We start from the raw sequence: 12,372 nt of genomic DNA on the forward strand, positions 1-12,372 counted from the left end.
GGAGTCCCCAACGGCCGCGGCGCTCGCTGACCCCAACTGGCCGCGGATCCTGGCCGCCCGCTCGGGGACCCCCAACCGTCCTGGCGCTGGACCCCGGTCGCCGCCCCGCGGTGCTTCCAGCAGAGGAAGGGGGAGGGGAGGGGCCCTCGGACTCCTGGTGCTCTCGGTTCCGAGCCCTAGACTCTCCCCGGTCTCCCCACTGGGTGCTGTCGTTGGTCAAAGTGATTTTAATTGGGGGAAACTATCTTGGGGTCTTTGTCCGCTTCCCTTTTTAAAGTATCGTGATCACTATTCACTTAAGGTACTAGGTTGGAATCTGATTCGTGCTCTTTCTGCCAGAAATTTCTTTGAGGTAGAAAACAGGACTCCAGAAAAATAAATGCTTTTCTTTAAAGTATGAGTCTATCACAGTCATACATGGCACCACAGACCTGCAACCAGGCAAAATTAGAAATAGTCTAAACGCGGTATTAAAAATGTTTAAAACAATTTTGTAGTTAGTTGGGATCTTTAATAGGAATGGTAGCTGTAATGAATCGATAGCAAAAATACCAGTTAATAGGAATGACATTAAGTCAACATACAAATCCCACTTTAAAGTAGTAATGTACTTTACAGTTTTTAAAGCACTTGCATAAACATCCTATCATTTGTTCCCTACAGCAATCTTGTGTGGGAGGTGGAGCAAGTAGTAATAATTTTATTTTACTGTTAAGGGAATGGTCTCAAGTTAAATGATTGCCCAATTCATTCTTTTATTCACTAAACTTTAATGCATGTCAAATATATTTCCAGGTGTGGACTGGGTACTTTATTCTCATTTAATTCAAACTTAAACCTGCAGAATCCCACATAAGTGCTATTTTGTCCCTGTCTTGGTAGGAAGAGGATAATATTTTGGAAAACATGTTGCCTTACGTGCTTTATTAGGCAAAAGAGCAAGACTGAGGGCTGCGCATTAGGAAGACACATCTATTACTAGATGACAAATCACCATTCAATCTATTAGAACTCTGTGGTTAAAATCAATCCATTCATATGTTTATTGAATACCTACCAAGTGTATCTGTATGTAGGGAAAGTACATGACAGACACAAATTGCTGTCCTCAAGAGGCTGCTGATGAGCTCTCTGGTAATCACATAAATATAAGCATTACAGCGAGTACAATAAACATCCAACCCCAGTGTTTAATCTGGCTGTGACGATTTTCTATTAGATTCTAAATGTGTTTCCTTAAAAAGAAAAAGAGGATGGAAATTCCATTATTGGACTTTAAAAGAAAACCTTACTTCATTTTAGTATTTTCATTAAATTGCTGAACAGAGACTATGAAAAACCAAAAATGAATAAAAGAAGAGGTGCACTCGTGAAAAGAAATGTGAAAGGGGGTCACCTCCAATAACTTGGAAATTACACCAAGAGCTAAAACTACCAAAAAACATACATAATTACTAAGATTATATATACCTCTGGTAGAGAAAAATGAGGGTGCAGTTTCTGGTGAACCTCACTAAAACATCATTGTAAATAACAAAGGTGGGGAAAAGATGGTCTGCTTGGAGTCTAGAAAATTTTGTCAGAGAGCAAGAGTTTGGCAAGCACCCTCTAAGGTGGATTTGGGTACTCCAACCACTAGAAAGACCTTACTCTCAGGTTTCACCAGAGGCTGGATTAAATCACTCTCAAAAGATTTCTCTTTATGATAATCCAGTTTGAACAAGCAACCTCCCAATTGATAAGTTCAGTTAATAGTTGAACCACCACGGCACCCTGACACAGGGAAGGATGCTCTAGATGGCAGACGAAAGTATTCTAGTCACTGAAAAGGTATATCCGCTCTTTGTAGATTAATAAATACTGTGGGAAGCAAGTTGGTCAGGATTTCTATGCAGCTGCGGTTCTTGACATTCAGTGGGTGTCACTCTCACATTTCAGGGAGGTACAGCTGAGTCTGAACAAGAGAGACTAGAAGCAAAGTCCATCCCTGGGGGGAGGGAGCTAGTAGAATCAGAAGTGGGAGTCAGAGCCCATCTCAGGAGGAAACAGGAATGGGATCTGGAACTGGAATCAAGAACCTGTTCCCTTGATACATCATTCACCTCTTTCTCTTTCTCTTCCACCAGCTCCTTTCTCTCTGATTAGAAACCTGTTTTTCTGATCAAAAGTCAAGACAAACTCCCTTAATGATATATTCCTCTCTAATTTACTCTTTTCACAGCCAAGATTTTATTTTCCACTTCTCGCCTCCCCTTAATTCCTCAACATGAACACGACACTGACTTCTCACACCTCCACCTCCCCAATAACTGTCCTGTCAACAGGCATCAATGATCCCGCTTCTGTTTGTCAAATCCAATGGACTTTCTTCAAGTCCATCTTGTTCAATATCTGAAGAATCTGACTGTTTTCCTCTTCCTTCTCTCTGTCTCTTTTTTTTTTTTCCTGTCTCTTTTTTTTAACACACTCTCTTGGCTTCTGGGCTGCAACTCTCCTGGTTCTGTCCTGCTCTCAGACTATCCCCTGTCTCCTGTCACCTTCCCTGACCACCAGATTGGGCTGGGTACCCTTCCTCTGGCCTTTACCCACACCACCCCTCTGCCACTACATTTACCACATTATACTGAAGTAGTCTGTTCTTGAGCTGTCTCCCCAAATAAGCTGTAAGCTCCAAAAGAGAGCCTAGGTCCTAATTGTCTGTATTCCTATCACGGAGCATGAAGCCTGGCACATTGGAGGTGCTTTTTTCTTTTTTAACCTAACTTCAAGGAGAGGGTCAGCCAGGCTTGTAGCCTGACTACACAGAATAGGGGTCAATAGGGAGATCTCAACCTGAAGTTCACAAGGGCAGCTAGGGCTGTGTTCAAGTCCAGACCACGTGGCCTGCTGCAGTGCACTACTTCCAAACTCCACCAGCTACCAGAGGGGGTATTTCCTAACATATTGGCTTGGCACTCATTTCCAGTGCTGGGCTTGGAGGTAGACTTTAGTACCCAGAGTCAGGCAAGCAGGGACAAACAGGGCTGCTGGATAAAAGGAGTTTCTGGACCTCCAAAGCTGAGGACACTATACCATGGCAATCCCATTAGTGTTCTGTCACCCTTCAGAGGCTATCAGACAGCCTAGCTGTCTGACTTTAACAGTGTGATCATTTCTGATAGAGGTAATTAAGGCTACAAGTAAAAGGCAGAAGATAGAATATGTGTCAATTCCCTTTGACTTGATTCACCACTCTCATTTTTCCCTCCCGTCATTTCTTTTTGGTCTTAAAAGAATGTGCTGTCTATGTTTATCTGGCTTGCCTGTGTATTTCTAATTTTAGATTGCAAGCTGTGGGACAGAATAATGTCTTGATATGTGCAGCATCTCACTGTGGGTGCCTAAGAATGTCTAATGACATCAAAATCATTCAATTAACCTGTTTTTCTCTTAGCAAATAAAATGTAAAGTTCTCCAGAGAACTTGTTCACTTGAAGCTCACTAGAGATTATAAATAATTTTCAGGCTATATCCAGTGTATACTCAAAATATATCCAGAATAATTTATAACATTTCACGTAATGTATGACAAACTAAAGTTGACTGGTCTTATAAGATCTTAGGTAATCCTGAGATATATTTGAGCTGAATAATAAGGGAATATTATAGCCTCCGTCCAACTGAAGGGATATACTTTCTGTAGATCCTTGAAATAGAAAAATATTAAACAATGTCCATGATAAGACCCAAATTATACAATGTTTAAGAATATTAGCTATCTGCTTCATTGGTTTGCTTGGTTGGTGAGGAACACAGCACCTACTCAAATTTGTAAATTGTCATGCTCATGATTAGAAAGATTTCCTATAAGAGTCCCATTCAAATTTTATGTTTTCTTCCATACACGTTACATATTTTCCTCATACCAAAAGAACAAGGAAAGGGATTTATAAAAGAGTTTGAAATTGGTTCTGACATTGTGTGTCAGATGATGTAACGTTAGTTCTGAGAAAATGGCTGCCAAGTAAGAAGACATAGATCTTGAAACAGAGACCCATTTAGAGTCATAAACATAGACTCATAAACAGAGAAACAATCTTGGGAGAAAAAGATAATTAATGGCTTTGTTGTGGAAGAGAATAAGAAACTCAAAGAAATTTCAGCACACTTAGGTTTCTTACAAGATGCTCTTCTAATGACATAGCCATCTGTGTTAAATCAGTGTGTGTGTCATAATGATAACAAGAGGGATACTGCTACAATAGGTATATTACCACCTACCTAATAGGATTATTGTGAGACCTGAATAAGATACTATATGTAAACATAAGTTACATAATGCACAGTGCTACCATTTATTGAGCAGCTCCTATTTCTGTGAATATAACCACACATCAATTTGGCAGATACTAAATTCAAATTCATGGCAGAAATAATACATAGAATCATACACAAACAGACATACAAAAGATACAACTGTCACTGTCCTAAGCATTAGCTTTGGAGGATAGAAAATTGCAATGGCTACATTAAGACAGTGTTAAATATTAGATGAATAACAACAGCAACAACAAAACTAACATCAATTTCTATCTAGGGTGGGGATTATGTGGGGAGGGGGTCAACATGAGAACTTTGAAATGTATTCTACTCTAGGACCATGGTTCCTAAGGCACAAATAATCTAAGTACATAAGTTAAGGTATAAGGAAAAACAAAAATATATTTCAGGTAAATAGAAGAAATTTTATTAATACTAAGAGCTAATATTTATTGAGTACTTAAAACAACCCTATCAGATAGGAAACTACAGTATTGCTGGTGAGGAAACCAAGGCTTAAAGTCAAATAACCTTGATTCAAACACAGGCAGTGCAAGATTAAAGGATGAGATCTTTGATCTGGGAATTAAGGGGGCTAATACTTGGAATAATGAGAGGAAAGGGCATTGGAAGGTGGAGGAAATAACATCAGGAATGTCATGGAGGTGGGAATAAGCAAGATGTGTTGAGGGTATGAGAAAATCGTATGGCTGAAACATGACAGACAAACAGGGGTAAAGGTAAGTGAGAGTGTGAAAGAGGGGGGCAAGTGCAAGGAGAGATAGATTAGGGCTTTAATACTGGAAAAAATAGATTGGGGCATGGGATCTAATCTTGTGACCCTGCGTTTTATCAGAAGGTAATTCTGGTGGCAGTGTAAAAGTATTCGTTCGAAAGAGGAGAGACAAAGAGAGACCAATTAAGGTATTCTTAGAATGGTCCCACTTTGCTCTTCCTGGAAGTGAATTCAAAGAAAACAAGTCCTTACTGTCTAATGAAAAGAAGCACACAAGGTTTTTTTCAGGAAGACAAACTTTTTTCCTGTAATAAATCTTAAAAAGGAATTATTATGTAACTCTTTATATGAAGGATACTGAATTATAGAATTCATTCATTTGTTCACTACAAATCAAATATTCATTTAGGCCTACAGTATATGCTTGTTTAAGGGCCTGCATATAAAATATTAAAACCAGTGAAGTCTCTACCCTTGTGGAGCTTACTTTCTAGAAAATTGGGCAACTGTCTTAGTGATTTTACAAAACAAAATGCAGGAACAATTTTCATGTGGATGTTTTTCTTTTGTCAGCTTTTAGTAATGGCTAGTTATAATCCAGAAAAAGTTCTTCTGTTGAGAGCTGAATTTGACATAAAGCTTACCAAATCTATAGAAAATGATGGCCGTGTAGCCTTTAAGCAACATACTTCAAATATCAGTGGGATTTTTAAAAAAGGTAGATTGAAGTCACTTTCAAACTGAGGTCTCTGGTAGGTGACTAAAGGACACCTATTCTGGATTGGTGATTAAAAAGAGGTATATAGGGCTTCCCTGGTGGTGCAGCGGTTGAGAGTCCACCTGCCAATGCAGGGGACACGGGTTCGAGCCCTGGTCTGGGAAGATCCCACATGCCGCGGAGCAACTGGGCCCGTGAGCCACAACGACTGAGCCTGCGCGTCTGGAGCCTGTGCTCCGCAACAAGAGAGGCCGCAAGAGTGAGAGGCCCGCACACCGCGATGAAGAGTGGCCCCCCGCTCGCCGCAACTAGAGAAAGCCCTTGCACAGAAACGAAGACCCAACACAGCCAAAAATAAAGAAATAAAAAAAAAAAAAAAAAAAGAGGTATATATATTTACATGTATACTTAACTCATTCAATATATATTTACTGAGTGTTATATTAAGTACCTTGAAACACTGCAGATACAGAAATGGACAAGAGAATCTCTACCTTAAAGAATGTATAATGACATTAACACCATTTAATTTACCTCTGGTGTGGATGTGTATTTAATCTTAGTGAATGGATTGCAAAGTTCTCTAGAAAACTTGACTATTGGCCTTCCTTAGAGATTTGTAAATAATTTTCAAGCTATTGCTCTCTAGGATATACCTTAAAAAACTTACAATACACTTTATTATGTAAGGTAAATCAGGGTTTCATGAGGTATTTAAGTCCAACATTAAGAAGCGTATTTGATATGAATAAAGAGGGAATATAGCAACTCCCAACCGGAAAGGTAAACTTTCTGGAGACCTCTATAATGGTAAAATATTACATGAAGGAAATATAGTTAGGTGGGGTGACAGACATGATTGCCACCAATCACAATGCAACACAGTAAGTGGTATAGTAGTAGGTGAGCACAGAGTATTCTGGGTACACAAGCAGGTGCATTGAACTCAGCTTTGGGCATTTGGGCCCGGGGGCATGAGAGAAGCAATCAGGCTGAGTTTCTCTAATTTAATAACAGCAGCCATTTACCAAGCTCCTTTACTCAATACACAGCTCAAGGGAGGAGCAAAGCGAGGCCCAGGGAAGGTCAGCACAGAGCTACCCTCTAGCCCACTAGCAATGCATTCAGTGATGGTACCACCTCCTCTGGGTTAGGCCCTGACAGAGCACTGCAGCTGCTCTCGTGAGTCAGTAGTGACCTACCCGCCAGATTAAATGTAGAAAATTCGTTCCGGTTCCGTATCACTAATGATTAGGCAGCTCCGTAACTGTGGTTCATTGGTTTATTTTGTTTTTTCTTCTAGGAAACCAACCAGGTATGATTAACTTCCTTTTAGAAATCTTCCTTTGGGCTCATTCATAGGTTAAGCAAGAAAATCTGTTTATGCTAAATGATGGATAACTGCCTCTGTCCTCACAGGAGTACGTTGAATGATTGTAGTGACAAAATTATGTGTGTAGGTACCTGTCCAGTATGTCTCTGACTTGCAAAACTATAGCTGTATAGTTTGGATTTTAAGCCTACTTTTAATTGGTTAGAATTACTTCAGGCTTACCCAGTGATATCATTTCCTTTTCACTAATAATTTTGGAACATTGTCCATTTCTTTCCATATAAAAATCTATATGTAAGGTGAAGCTAGCCTATCTGCCATTAACTATTGATGAGATAATTTGCATTTGAAAAACAAAATCCTAGTTTCTCGACAGGAAAAAGTGAGAAGCTGAAAGCCACTTCATCCAAGAACTCAGGTGTCAGTTGTCTGCCTACTGATGCCCTCAGATGGACCAAGACAAAAGGACTAGAGCCTGCACTTGTAAGTATAATATAAGCATGCAAAATGAAGACTTACTGAGTGGCAAAATAGTTGGTCTGGACATCCTTAGTGAGATGCATTCTAAGAGAAAAGCAAAGAAAAATTTGAATGTTATGTAGTAGTTTCACTGTTAGTATTACTATTTCTAAATATTACTGTATTATGCTTTTATCATCAAAGAAATGAGTGATTGTGGTAACTTTGTTAAGAATCCAACATTTTTATTGAGAGTGATAATTGAATGTTTCATTGAATTATAAAAAAAAGGAAATATAATTTGGATGAAGAATAAAAAATTGAGGTAGGCATACTGTAATGTGAGGACTAATTTGGAAATATTAATATAAACTAATACCATTTAATAAAATACATCTTTTCTAGCTCTGTTCAATGAGATGGCCAAGGAACAATATTACTCCATCATCACGAGGCTGATGCTATGCAATCCTAATTTCTAAAAGTTGGGGTCTGATGCTATTTTTCACTTAAAGAAAACAACATCCCTAAGAAGAATGACTGATTCATGTCTGGGTCTGGGAAGGTACAGGTGAGTCTTAAAACATTTTATTAGTCCAGAAAGCAAGAAAGCTTTAAAAAATAATGGTGTTGGGTGGAAGAACACAGAAGCCAGTTTAAAGGGACACCCATTGGCTAACTTCTGTCAATTTGAGTATCAGAAGGAAAATGATGACTATGGTCAGTTAAATTGTGTTAAAAAAAATAAATAAAATGTGTTAATTTGTGAAAAGCTGTGGTCATAAATGACAGCAAAAATGAGAAGAGTTGACAAATTGTACTAAAGAAGTTGAATATAATTGAGTCTCATTACTCACCCTTATCATGTTAGTACTGTTGACTCATTTATTGAATCAGTGCAGAATATCAAATTCAGTAAATATCAAGTATGTTAGTTTTACTTAATCTAAGTTTACATTTAGAAAAATAATTCTTAACTCTCAGGCCATTAACTGCCAGTGTTTATACTAGTGCAAACTGATTTTTTTGTAGTGACAAAATTATATCCCTTCCTGCCTTAGAAATCTAGTGGCGGGAGTTTTGATTATACCTCAAAGTACCATTCTAGTGAGTCATCTTGGGGGAATTAGCATTGGAATATATTTAAATTACTGTACTCCTGAGTCTCTATGTATAAATCAGCTAAGTCCTGAGAGCTAGATCAGAACCCTGGTGGTATTTTGCGTAAGTCTATATAGCAGGCTATCTGAAAGAACTTTCCATGATATGGAAATGTTCCATCGATATATCTGTGCTATACAGCATGGTAGCCATTAGTCACATGCAGCTAATGGCTATTAAGCCCTTGAAAATGTGGCTAGTGTGACCAAGGAACTGAATTTTAAATTTAACTTTGTTTAAATTAATTTAAAGTTAAATAGACACATGGCTCACAACTATGGTATTGAACAGCATAGGTCTAGATTTTAAACTTCCTTTTAATTATATAGAGTAACTTTAGGCTTACTCAACAATGCAAATTCCTTCTCATCAATTTTGAGGCATTGTCCGTTTCTTTTAAGATAAGGATCTTTTTTTGAGAAACTAACAGAACATTGTGAATCAACTATCCTTCAACTATACTATAAAAATTTTTTTTTGAAAAGGTAATATGATTACATTATTTAAAACATTAAAAAATATAAAAAGGTATACAGTAAGAATTCTCTCCCACTGTATTCCCCAGCTACCCAGGTCTCTTCACCATTGGTATGACCAATGTTATCAGTGTCTTATGTATCCCAGAGATATTTTATGCATGTACAAGGAATGACAGCACACCTTTGTTTTGCACAAGGCTTTTTCTTCCTAACATAGTTTAGGGATATGTCATATTAGTACATCAGCAGTCTCCTTTGTTATGACTGCATAGCTTTAAGAATCTAATAAAGGATCCCTGAAGGTGATCTCTCTGCTGATGAGATAGCTTGCATCTGGAATGTGAAGAATCCTAATTTCACAAGACAGGTAAGGATAACAGCAGGCAGAACCTATGACAGCTCCTACCCAGTGCACCCACCCATATGGAGGAGGCCCAAATTTTAAAATGCCTAGTCCTTTTTCTTTTAAATGTACATTTTGAAGCAAATCATGCTAAGCTTTGTGAAATGGCCCAAGGTATTTACAAAACTGACTATGATTTTTAAAAAAAATAGTATAATTATAATTTCAGTGATATGTAACCTCCATTAGTGGCTTTCCGTTGCATGTAGGATAAGATCCAAATTCCTCACCAAGACCCACTGGGCTTTGCATGATCTGGCTCCAGATTTCTTAATCACTAGGCTCCAACCACATAGGCCTCTTAACACAGCCAGCCCTTTCCTGCCTCAGGGCCTTTGCACTCACTCTTCTCTCAGTCTGGCATGCTCTTTCCTGGGCTCTTTCTGTGGCTCTCTACTTCATCCTCCAATCTCAGCTTAAATGTCACCTCCTTTTTGATGTCTTTCCTGAATGTGCCATCTATAGTGATCCCTCACACTGCCCCCTCACTACTACTTTCTTCGTAGCCCTTATTATAATCTATAATTAGTTTATTTACATGTTCTCTCCCTTCCATTGGAATGTAAGATCTCTGAGAACAGGAACTTGAACTGTCTTCACCAATATAACTCCAGGACCTAAAGCAGTGCTTGGTATACAGATGGGGTACAAATAACATTTGCTAAAACAAAAAATGTTGAATGAGCAAATATTGAATGCATTTCAAATATAGTGCCCAGAACTTGCGAGAATTTGGTCAAGTGCCATGCCTTTCAAATAGTCCTGCATAATTAATAAACACAGTAAATTATTCTAAAAAATACACTGTTTTTGTATGAGGTCTTTGATTCCATTAATATTTATCTGGAGTCCTATTTACTTCTTTTGTAAGTCAGAGATGTTCAGTATGCTTGAATCATTAAAGCTACTTGCATCTGCTATGATAGGCCATCTATGAAGTGATGCTGCTTATGCCATAATGGTATGTGCTCTTCATCTTGTAATCTTTCTGAGTCACTAAGTCAACATGCATTGGTCATTATGTCAACATTTATTAGTGCACGTGCTTACCTCTCATCATTACTGAAAAACATACATTTATATGGTGCTTTAAAGTCTGTAAAAAAAGTCTGATATCAATTTACTTGAGCTTCAAAACCCCTTCTACCCTGTAAGGCATCTTATGGTCATTTCACTGGTGAGGTTACTAGAACTCAGGAAAGATTAAATGTTGCTTAAAACAACATAACTGGTAAAAGATGAAGCTAGTAAATGAACTCAACTCTTCCAATTCCAACTTCCAAGTCCAAGTCCTTGTCTTTTTCAGCCACCCCACACTGCTACTCCAACACTGTATTTGAATAAAACTTGGTAGTTTACAAAGTACTTCCACATAAACTATCTCATTTCATCTCTTTACAACCCTTGTGATTGACAAGGATGGTAAAATTCCTTCCCTCAAGAATTTATATAGTTTCTTTAAGGAAACAATACAGGTGGAAAACTGAAGACATTGTTACAGAGTTATGTAAACACATGGAAATTAATTATTGAAATGTATACAGATACCAAGGAGATTATGAACTGTATACAGCTAAATGAGATCTATTATAAAGCCTAGAAACAGGTGAATCCTAACAGGATTCAGGAGAGGAAGAAACTAGGTTCAAGGCATCAGAAACGAGAGGGATCCCAGGCTTCCACACAGAGGCAATGGGCCAAGCAAAGATGTGCTTGTGGGCACAGTGTCGTGTGGAGAGCAAAGCCAGCAAATTAGCCTGACAAAAATAGAGGGGCTGCATCAAGAAATAATGAAAGCTGAGAATGCTAAGATGAGGAGTACTTCTAGTTGACAGAAGACCTTAGATGTCAAGGGGAGCTTAGATTTTATTCAACAGACATTGGGGAGTTGGTAAAAGCTCATGCAAATAAAACATTAGAGATGAAAACAAAGTTTGATGACTCTTCTGGCAGCTCTGTGTAGAATTAATTGCAGCAGAGGAGACTGACCCAAGGCTGGTACAGTAATCCTGGTGTAAGGCCACGTGGTCATAGACTGCAGCAGTGACTGAGAAAATGGGAAGGAAAGTGGACCTTGCAGAGAAAGGCCCATCAGGACTGGGTGATGGATTTAGAGTGGGAGAGGAGAGAAAAGAGTGAAAATCGGCTACGAGGTTTCCAGCCTATTGATCTGGGCTTATTGTGGTGCGATAAACACGTTATTTTTACAGGGAAGCAGTTGGCTGAGGTCAAGAGTAGAGAGCTAGGGGTAAAGAAGAATGAGCTAAGTTTTTAAAATACAAAGTTGAAGGTGGTGCAGGATATTTAGTTGAAGGCAACAGAAAAACAAGTCTGGAAAGAAGGCGAGAAGTCAAGAGTTTATATTTTGTCATTTTTATTAACCTCTGTCTCTGTTTCCCAAACTGCACACTCACCGCCTACTCACACAGCCTCAAATGCTCCTTTCTCGTTAATTCACTATTGAGCAAAATTCACATTTATAGATTTGTATATTTCCTTGTGAACCTTCTGTATGGTAGCATTAAAAAAATAGAAGAAAGGATTTTAAAAATGCATTAAGACTTTTCACCCTGAAACATTTATTAAGAAGTTACTTTGGTTTTTAAAATTAATATTACTTCCAAAATCAAAATTTGTGCATCAGCTTTTACATTAAGTATATCCATTTATTCTATTTATAAATCTAACAAACTGATGTCTGATCCCCTTGGTTAATCATTTTAAACTGCATTTGTTCATTTAATAATTTGATTATGTTTTTCAAACACATCAATTTTCTGATTA

Source organism: Eubalaena glacialis, chromosome 17 (assembly GCF_028564815.1).
Source record: "Eubalaena glacialis isolate mEubGla1 chromosome 17, mEubGla1.1.hap2.+ XY, whole genome shotgun sequence".
Classification (NCBI taxonomy): domain Eukaryota; kingdom Metazoa; phylum Chordata; class Mammalia; order Artiodactyla; family Balaenidae; genus Eubalaena; species Eubalaena glacialis.